The sequence below is a fragment of the Haliotis rufescens genome, unplaced genomic scaffold, assembly GCF_023055435.1.
Source record: "Haliotis rufescens isolate VD_foot unplaced genomic scaffold, xgHalRufe1.0.p SCAF_4, whole genome shotgun sequence".
Lineage (NCBI taxonomy): Eukaryota > Metazoa > Mollusca > Gastropoda > Lepetellida > Haliotidae > Haliotis > Haliotis rufescens.
The window spans coordinates 64881664-64892136 of NW_025964112.1; positions in this window are offsets into that span (position 1 = coordinate 64881664).

The following is a 10473-nucleotide window of genomic DNA, read 5'->3' on the forward strand; positions in this document are numbered from 1 at the left end:
TAAGATTTGTGTTTGGAAGTCGAAACCAGACTCCAGGAGAGAAATTTGATACTTTCTACACTGACATTAGAAACAAAAGTGCAATTTGTGAATTTGGTCAGTTACGTGATTCACTTGTTGAAGACCGGATTGTGATAGGGATTATAAGTGATGAAGTTCGATCTAGACTTCTTAGAGAACGTTGGTGAAAGCCCTGAAATGAGTGAGCTACATGCTAAATCCCTACATGAAGAAACTCTGCTGCTGTTGGCTATCTCAAGAAGAAGACTACATTCTCAAGGTCACAAGTCAAAGCCAACCAAATAGAGGTAAGCCCTCTTGTCAACCTTTTAGTCATGCTGTTCGTATTGTGGCAAAGACGCACATAATAGAAGAGCATGTCCAGCTAGGAATGCTATCTCGTGTAAGAAGCGTGGCCACTACTCATCAGTGTGCAGGTCTCATAGTTACGTCAGAACTGTAGATGATGACGTCACCTACTCTAGTCATACATCTGAATGTAAAGAATCACTAATCTTTGATTCGATTGATGGTACCAGTTCAAACCGAAGAGAAAACCACATTGTCGATGTACTCATGGACAAAACAAAGGTCACACTCAAAGTGGATACAGGTGCTGAAGTACACGTTGTATCTGAACAACTATATAACAAGTACTTCCCCGACAAACCTCTAATACAAACCAAGAGGTTCCTTCATGGAATCCAGAGTGAACTTGACGTTCTTGGCTACTTCAGTGACAGGCTCGAGTGGAGAGACAAGACCTTAGAGAACAAGGTGTAAAAGCAAGTGAACAGCTGGGTCTAGTGAAGTTTTGTTGCAGTGTCACAACTGAAGAGGTGAAGTCCAAGTTCCCAGAACTCTTCCGAGGTCTAGGTGAAATGAAGGGCGAGTACAACATCAAAATACATAAGGTGCCATACCTTACCCAATCACCACACCAAGGCGTGTTTCAATTCCAGTTATCCCTTAGGTCAAGGAAAATCTGCAGAAATTGGAAGAATTGGGGGTTATCACCAAAGTCGATGTGCCTACAGACTGGTGCGCTCCTATGGTAGTAGTGCCTAAGCCTCGAGGGGATGTCAGGATATGTGTGGACTTACGTCGTTTGAATCAGTCTGTGCAGCGGGAAAGTCACATGTTTCCCACAGTTGATCACACTCTAGGTCAGTTGACTGGTGCTAAGATCTTTTCGGAGATAGACGTTAACTCAGGATTTAAGTGAAGCTGACTGAGAGATCCGCACTGTTGGCAACCTTCGAATTCATGACTCCTTTCGGGAGATATTGCTATAAAAGGCTCCCATTCGGAATAACTTCCGCTCCAGAATTCTACCAGAAGCAAGTGATGAAAACTCTTGATGGTTTGAATGGAACACCTGGCATCATGGATGGTGTGATAATATATGGTGCTTCAGGAGAGGAGCATGATAAACGTTTAAAGAACACTCTGACAGCTTTTCGTGAAGTTGGCATCACACTCAACCAGCCTCAGTGTGAATTTGGAAAGTCACTGATCCAGTTCCAGGGACAAACTGTGAGTGCCAAGGGAATCGAAGTCAGTGAGGACAAAGTCTCAGCAATCAAAGACATGCCAGTGCCTAAAAATGTAGGCGATGTCAGATGCTTTCTTGGAAAGGTCAGTCAACTTGGAAAGTGTGTCGTCGATCTTGCTGATATGACAAAGCCACTCAGGGATCTTCTCAACAAGAAATCTGTCTGGACATGGGATAAGCCTCAACAAGAATCATTCTCTCGGATGAAGCAAACCCTCGGTAGCAGCCCAGTGCTAGCACTCTTCAACCCGAACTTACCAACCAGGGTTACAGCTGATGCATCTTCGTTTGGTCTTGGTGCAGTCCTCACTCAGAAGAGAAGACCCTCTCTGAATCTGAATCACTATGTGTGCAGATAGAAAAAGAAGCGTTGATTACAGGACTTTCTTGTTGGTAAAGACTTTCTTCTCGAAACAGATCACAAACCTCTCGTCCCTCTGCTAGGTATGAAGGATCTTGATCAACTCCCTCCAAGGATCCAAAGATTCAGGATGAGAGAGATTCTCCTATATGGTTGAACATGTGCCTGTGCGTCAATATTCATTGTGTATGGTTGAGAGTTTTATCATTCTGTAACCCTAAGGTCATGGGTATGCTAAAGCTGTGTTCACAATGTTGTGTGAGTGAATCCTGATTTGTTTTGTTTATATGCATAACAATGTTTCATTGTTCAGGCACAGTTGAATGTTAACAGTATTATTATCTTGCTTTCTCCTGGAAGGGGAGATGTTGTGGTATGTACACAGGGAGACAACTACAGTCGTCATGATGTAGCCCTCATGAATAAAACGTGTCTCAAACACACTCCTGCGTCCGTCCTGATTTTGAAGGAATAACTAACGTAACAGTTTTCATGGGTACATAGTAAGGAAGGAAAAATGAACCGGTCGGTGTATGTTGATCACATTCTCTTCTTTAGTCCCGTCACATCAATCTTTAACTGTTGTGCGTGCGGGTGACGGTTGCAGTTGGTAAGACATAAAAAAATGTTCTGTACAGTATTCAAAATATCCCATAATAAGTCCTTGCGCAGCTTCATGTATTTTTATAGTTATTTACACCAGGTCCTTAATGCATTGTGAACTTCATTTAACGCCACATTGAATAATGCGACTATTACTAACAATGGATTGCTACGACAGACCATGTTTGAAAAGAATTTGGTATCAAACAAGTTACCGTGACATTATTATAACGAGACCGTGAGAAAAACCTGGTTGTATTCGCCAACTTGAGTACAACAGTGTCTCTCTGTATTTCTGCACAATATGATATGCCACAAGCCGACCTCTGGAATACGCTAAATAAACACGTTACGCTCTGCATTCAACACGAAAATTTATATACATGTTGATGTGAATTTGATGCTTGTCCAAGAACATATATATTTTCCGCACATGCGTATTGAACTAAAATGAGGATTGCCTAAAAGTCGGGCCAAGAAAAGTCGGGCCGGGCCGGGCATGCGGAGACTTTTCACTTCGATCATTGCGTATTGTGTAGGTTGGTGTCTGGTGCAGTTGTTAGGCTTTCAGGAATGTTATTGTTTAACCGCCTCAGCCACCGAGGCTTCCACAAAAATGAAAGTCCGACAACTGGTAGTCTAGGGGCGCGTTGCAAACCACGAATCGCTTAGAGAAAGCAAATCAATCGCTCATCCCGGGGTTAGCAACAGTTCGAAGCGCATGCGCACTCTTCCAAAATGGCGGCGCAACTACCGCTTGGTTGCCTTGACGTAGAAGAACGGAATAAAAGAGGCTGGATGGCGAGCTGATGAAATCTATGACTACTTTGAAGATGTGGCGCAGTCTGAGGATGAAGGGGTGTTAGCTACTTTTGCTCATTTCTTCGTTGATCCAGTCTAGAATTTCTTGTTCCGCTGTCAAAGCCAGCCGCTATTTTGGTCTAAAATGTCTATATTATGTTGATCAGTAAATTTCATTCAATAAACATTTTCTGCGGAAATATATTGGAAACTGAATTTGTTTACAGTGTTCAAAATATGTTACTTTTTGACGACATTTTAAACCCAAACGAGCAGGGGATTAAAAAAATATGTGCTTAACCTTTGCCGTCAATATATCAATAAATTGCTATATTTAACGGAACACATCTATGCCGTTAATCACCTTTGTTTATAGAATGCAATTAGTCAACAAACAATATTTAATCACTTGTTATCAAATATTTGTCTTTCAATAATATTGATTGTTTTTAAAACGAACAAAAAAAAATACAATTACTTTTGATAGAAAAAGATTAAATGTACTCTTTTTACAAATATACTATAAACTTATTTGATCACATATATTTCGAATTCCTTGTTAAATACTACACTGTGTAGTTAAAACCGCTCGTCCCACACCATTTTAAATGTAAAAACTTCGTCACACATATAGATTGATATAATTTTATTAATTGCAAAAAATAAAGACTAAAGCATTGTCACAAATGCGATACGGCAAATATAATAGCGGAACTCTGCGGTTTATGAAAACTGTAACATTGAGCAGGGTTTCGCTGGGCGAATACATGGAGAAACCACTCTCAGTTAGAGTATGACCGAAGATTAGGTGCCACTGTGTTATCACGGTCATAACTATATAGCCTGCCGACACCTTCCGTTTTTATCCTTCCCAAATTATCGAAAAGGTATGTTGTTTCACACTTCTTCAGCATGGAATCGGATAGAAATATATTGTAGGATATCGACTCTATAGTTATGTGGCTCGCTGTTGCGATAAAGAACATTTCTGACGTGAAATCTTTGATGCGTTCTTCGTCTTTACGAAGTGTCAATTTGAATCACACAGTTCAACAAAATGAAATGTCAATGTTTGAAGGTAAAGCAGATTATTTGTTTGAAGAATGTATATGGCAAAGTGTGCCGCCATCTTGGACGAAGATTAAATAAACTTACGACAGGTATGGGGGTATCTTAGATTTACAACAAACTAAAGATATCTCAGGGCTACGATAGTTTCAAAAAGAGGCTACGATAGCCTACGATTTCCTTACTATAATTTTACGATACTTTTAGGGCAATGATCGTTTCGAAAATCTAGGTCCAGGCTTTGAACCTTTTGACAAGCCCTCGTACTATGCAAATAAAAGTAGTGGCAATCATCAAGACATATCTTATGATCTATATGGTATTCGCAAATGGAAATGATATGATGATATCTGCTGGAGGGTAAGCGATCAGATATAATGGGTTCTAAATGGTTGGTGTGATGAAATCGGGGATCAAATTCAAATTTGCGTTTTGCAGCCAGCGTCACTAATATTGGATAAAACCACCGTTGTTGGCCAGACATGCACGAATCCTTCGAGGCATGCTTCTGATGAGTCGACCAATGTCATCTTGACTCAGTGAGAGCAACACCAAGTTCCTTGAGGGCGGTGGGAGGATGTTTACGTTGACGAACACGTACAATAACGTCCCAGACGTGTTCAATGGGGGGAAGGTCAGGACTGAGTGGTGGTCATGGCATGACTTGGATGTTTTGTTGTTGGGGGAATTTGGTTACAATCCTGGCACGATGAGCACATGCATTGTCATCTTGAAAGGTTGCCCAGCACGTTGAGCAAATGACACCACGGGTGGTGCAATGATATTGTCCCGATAGTACTGACCCGTGACTCTGCCATGGACAATATGGAGTGCAGTACGGCCAATCATTGTGATACCGCCCTATACCATTATGAACTTACCTTTAAATGATCGGGGGCACGGGTGGCCTAGTCGTCTAAGGCGCCGCGATTCGCTGTGCAGAGTTGCGTCCCTTGGGCACGCCAGAAACCTATGATTTTGGGTTCGAATCCCAGTTCACCCTGATTTTGTTTCTAGGTTTGTCAGCACCATACCAGTGCTCGTGGGTTTCACCGAAGTGGTAAACGTCCGAGACCTGTATCACTTCGGGCTTTCCTCCCACATTAAGCTGACACGCCGTGATATAACTGAAACACTGTTAAAAGCGGCGTTAAACCCAACTCACTCACTCACTCACTTTAAATGATCATGCTGTACGACGTTAACGTCCATAAAACGCTCATTAAGACGTCTCCAAAGTCGATTCCTTCGGTCACTGAAGTAGAGAGTGAACCTCGACTTATCAGGAAACCTGACATGAGCCTAACGCTGATTATCCTAGTGATGACGTTCCTTACACGACTCTGATACCTCTGATTCAAATGACGTGCAGTTTGTTGTGGGATGACACACGATTACGCACAGATTTGGCATGTACTTTTACACGAGTTGCCTGTCGAACCGGTCCCTTATCTGAGTGACAGTTTGCTAATGATGCTTAATTCCATCGTTCTGCCTGATCTGTCCTGGGATGGAGATGCGATGTTAATCGTACAGTTCTGGACTTCTTATGTTTTTGGAAATGGTTTCACCGCTTTACTTCCATAACACACGAATATATGAGACACTGGTGACGTATCAGGCTGTAGTACAATATCACCAAAAACTCCGGATTAACCTCCTCTAAATCATTGGTTCAGGGACCTCCATACTGTCATCATACCCCGATGGCGTGGATAGTTTGACGTGCTTTCTCTCAATCGTGTACCTGGTCCTTGTTATTTACACGTAGTCGTAATATAGCTGAAATAATGGGCAACAGTTAAACACTGCGCATTTAGTTACAGTTCTTAATTTAAAAATGTAATAATCTTATCTCATTATTAGTGTTCAATTCTATTCTCGATCTGCTATTACTCTCCATATTGTCAAACTATCTCAGTTCACTTACATTTCTTAATTAAAAAACCGACATGGGTACAATGTGTGAAGCCTATTTCTGGTGTCCCCCCGCCGTGATATTGCTGGAATATTGCTAAAAGCGGCGTAAAACCATACTCACTCACTCACTTAATTAAAAAACAAAACATTTTTATTAATGTTATCCCATTACTAAGTACTTGGATAAATACAATGCTGTTAATCTCTATATTATAGCACTAGTTAAAGTTGTCCCAACCCAAACACGACGCCCATTGATAGTCTCTCCCAAACAGTGACTGCACGGATGACACTGAACCATGGAGAAACCACCCATGCATTGTTGAGACGTTCGCGTTTTTTCAAGATATGTTTAATCACGGACGTTGAAAAAATGCATACATTTGTATTTAAAGATGTTACGCATAAATACAATGGCGGGGGGGGGGGGGTCTCAGTCGTTTTAGGCGCCGCAATTCCTCAGTTACGATCTTGGACACGTCTAAAACCTAGAATTATGGGTTTGAACCCCGGTTCGTCCCAATTATGTTTGTCAGCACCGTACCATGGCTCGTGGGTAAACATCTAAGACCTGCATCACTTCCGGTCTTCCTCCCAAATTATGCTGTGATATAACTGGAATACTGAGGCTCACCCACTCACTTAGATACAAAACTATAAACTATTAACCTGTCCAAGACATTGAAATAGTTATAGTTTATCGTAGTTTTAGCTTTGATATTTGATAAGCGCGGGGGTCATCATCAGCGAGTGTGGGCGACTTGCCGCCTCAAATGACTCTCGTGTCTGTACCACCTTTGGTGAATTACGAGAAATAAAGTGTATTGCATCGAATGTGTGTGTCAACACAAACGTATGCTCGATGATGTAAGGGATTATGTTGATATTGAAGTGAAACAAGGACATGCTATTTTTAGTATATTTCGAATGAAAAGCACAGGGTGGTACAGGGTACAGTGAATTCGTTCTGTAACAGTATGCGTTAAACTGCCATGTGACATGTTCTACACTAAGCTACCATGTGACATGTTGCATGTTAAACTATCATTTAACATGTTGTTCGTTAAACAGCCATGTGACATGTTGCAAGTTACACAAACCAGCCATGTGACATGTAGTACGTTAAACGTTCATTGGACATGTTGTTCGTTAAACTGCCATGTGACATGTTGTACGTTAAACAGCCATGTGACATGTTCTACACTAAGCTACCATGTGACATGTTGGATGTTAAACTTTCATTTGACATGTTGTTCGTTAAACAGCCATGTGACATGTTGCAAGTTACTCTAACCAGCCATGTGACATGTGGTACGTTAAACGTTCATTTGACATGTTGTTCGTTAAACAGCCATGTGACATGTTGCAAGTTACACTAACCAGCCATGTGACATGTGGTACATTAAACGTTCATTTGACATGTTGTTCGTTAAACAGCCATGTGACATGTTGCACGTTACACTAACCAGCCATGTGACATGTTGTACGTGAAACTGCCATGTGACATGTTGTACGTTAAACTGCCATGTGACATGTTGTAAACTAAGCTCCAACGCGACTTGTTGTATGTTAAACTTTCATTAGACATGTTGCACGTTAAACTGTCACGAGACACGTATATCAAACTTCCATGAGACACGAACACGGAACTGCCATGAGACACGAATATTAAACTGCCATGAGACACTACATTAAACTGCCATGAGACACGTATATTAAACTTCCATGAGACACGAACACGAAACTGCCATGAGACACGAACACGAAACTGCCATGAGACACGAACATTAAACTGCCATGAGACACTACATTAAACTGCCATGAGACACTACATTAAACTGCCATGAGACACTACATTAAACTGCCATGAGACACGAACACGAAACTGCCATGAGACACGAATATTAAACTGCCATGAGACACTACATTAAACTGCCATGAGACACGAACATTAAACTGCCATGAGACACTACATTAAACTGCCATGAGACACTACATTAAACTGCCATGAGACACGAACACGAAACTGCCATGAGACACGAACATTAAACTGCCATGAGACACTACATTAAACTGCCATGAGACACTACATTAAACTGCCATGAGACACTACATTAAACTGCCATGAGACACGAACACGAAACTGCCATGAGACACGAATATCAAACTGCTATGAGACACTACATTAAACTGCCATGAGACACGAACACGAAACTGCCATGAGACACGAACATTAAACTGCCATGAGACACTACATTAAACTGCCATGAGACACTACATTAAACTGCCATGAGACACTACATTAAACTGCCATGAGACACGAACACGAAACTGCCATGAGACACGAATATCAAACTGCTATGAGACACTACATTAAACTGCCATGAGACACGAACACGAAACTGCCATGAGACAAGAATATTAAACTGCCATGAGACACGAATATTAAACTGCCATGAGACACGAACACGGAATTGCCATGAGACACGAACACGAAATTGCCATGAGACACGAATATTAAACTGCCATGAGACACGAACATTAAACTGCCATGAGACACGAATATTAAACTGCCATGAGACACGAACACGAAACTGCCATGAGACACGAATATTAAACTGCCATGAGACACGAATATCAAACTGCCATGAGACACGAATATCAAACTGCTATGAGACACGAACATTAAACTGCCATGAGACACGAACACGAAACTGCCATGAGACAAGAATATTAAACTGCCATGAGACACGAATATTAAACTGCCATGAGACACGAATATTAAACTGCCATGAGACACAAACGCGAAACTGCCATGAGACACGAACACGAAACTGCCATGAGACACGAACATTAAACTGCCATGAGACACGAACATTAAACTGCCATGAGACACGAATATTAAACTGCCATGAGACACAAACGCGAAACTGCCATGAGACACGAACGCGAAACTGCCATGAGACACGAACACGAAACTGCCATGAGACACGAACATTAAACTGCCATGAGACACGAACATTAAACTGCCATGAGACACGAACATTAAACTGCCATGAGACACTACATTAAACTGCCAGGCGACACGAACATTAAACTGCCATGCGACACGAACATTAAACTGCCATGAGACACGAACATTAAACTGCCATGAGACACTACATTAAACTGCCATGCGACACGAACATTAAACTGCTATGAGACACGAACACGAAACTGCCATGAGACACGAATATTAAACTGCCATGAGACACTACATTAAACTGCCATGAGACACAAACGCGAAACTGCCATGAGACACGAACGCGAAACTGCCATGAGACACGAACACGAAACTGTCATGAGACACGAACATAAAACTGCCATGAGACACGAATATTAAACTGCCTTGAGACACGAATATTAAACTGCCATGAGACACGAACACGAAACTGCCATGAGACACGAACATAAAACTGCCATGAGACACGAATATTAAACTGCCATGAGACACGAATATTAAACTGCCATGAGACACGAACACGAAACTGCCATGAGACACGAACATAAAACTGCCATGAGACACGATATTAAACTGCCATGAGACACGAACACGAAACTGCCATGAGACACGAATATTAAACTGCTATGAGACACGAACATTAAACTGCCATGAGACACGAATATTAAACTGCCATGAGACACGAATATTAAACTGCTATGAGACACGAATATTAAACGTCCCTGTTACTTGTACATTAAACTGTCATGTCTGTCTGTCTGACCACCTTATGATGTCTGTTTGAGAGTGTCTCTATTTGTTGCTGTCTTCTGCTCCTTACTCCACCGTATAATGACATATGTAATATATTATAGCTAAAATGGATAGAATTATCATTAACCGCCCGCATGTAATCAGAAATGAGCGGGCCACTGTAACTTGATAATGCCCTCATATTACTTGACGACGGGCCATTATCACGCCCGTTGTTAGGTGACGTCATAGGATAGGGATAGGTGACGTCACGTTCAAAAGTGACGTCATCTGGTTTGTTCTATGACGTTTCCTGTTTGTAAAAGTGGGTCAGTGACATTCGTGTTGATTGCAGAAAATGTTTCAAAACCGATATTGTTGTTTCTGTTTTGGATAACAAATTCCATCCATTTAAGCTATAATAACGGTAAC